Source organism: Morone saxatilis, unplaced genomic scaffold, assembly GCF_004916995.1.
Source record: "Morone saxatilis isolate NCDOM2014 unplaced genomic scaffold, NCSU_SB_2.0 Contig3, whole genome shotgun sequence".
Classification (NCBI taxonomy): Eukaryota; Metazoa; Chordata; class Actinopteri; family Moronidae; genus Morone; species Morone saxatilis.
Genome location: NW_023339873.1, coordinates 23,119,328 through 23,120,053, shown reverse-complemented (window position 1 = coordinate 23,120,053; position 726 = coordinate 23,119,328).

Sequence of the window (726 nt, the reverse complement as noted above, 5' to 3'; positions counted from 1 at the left end):
ATGAATAAAGTATCTATCTAATCTTATCTAATCTAATCTAAACAATAATGTTTATCTGATATGTTTTTTACCACAAGAAAGTATAATTCATCTACTCGTTCTGTCTCCTACTTCACTGTATGTGAACTGGTGGCTATTTGTGATGTCAAAAACTATGCTCATAGGCCCCGCCCCTTAAAATCAGATTTTCAATGAGCACAGATAAACTTTTAGCGGATGATTCTGCACAGTGAAGATAAAGTCTTAATTTTTTTTTATATCGCCTCGTCTCAGTTATACATGTTAATAAGTTGGTAATGTTTGGATTTTGGTTCAGATTCTAAGTTAACTGGTTTGTTCAAGTATGAATGTGAATTTCACATTTGAGGGAATAAACCCACCACTGCTGGTCCCAGTGCTGCTAATGTACATGCTTATGAGCAATCAGATCTAGTGAAATCTTAGTCAGTGGCCTGCATTTGCAGACAAGTGCAGCTCTTTGTCCTCCTGTCCATCTGCCTTGAAGTGACACATTTCTGTGTCTCACTATGACATATTTTTTAAATTGTTGTGAAACTTGCTTCAAATGATCAGAGTTATATTTCTCACAGAGTGGATAGGAGAACATTTCACACATGAGAAGCTACTGACAAGCTGTCCATTTTCCCTCCATCCACTCTTGTCCTCAAGCTCATGGACTATCCCTGATGGGACCCCCTCCCCACCTCCCTCATTAACTCCCAACAG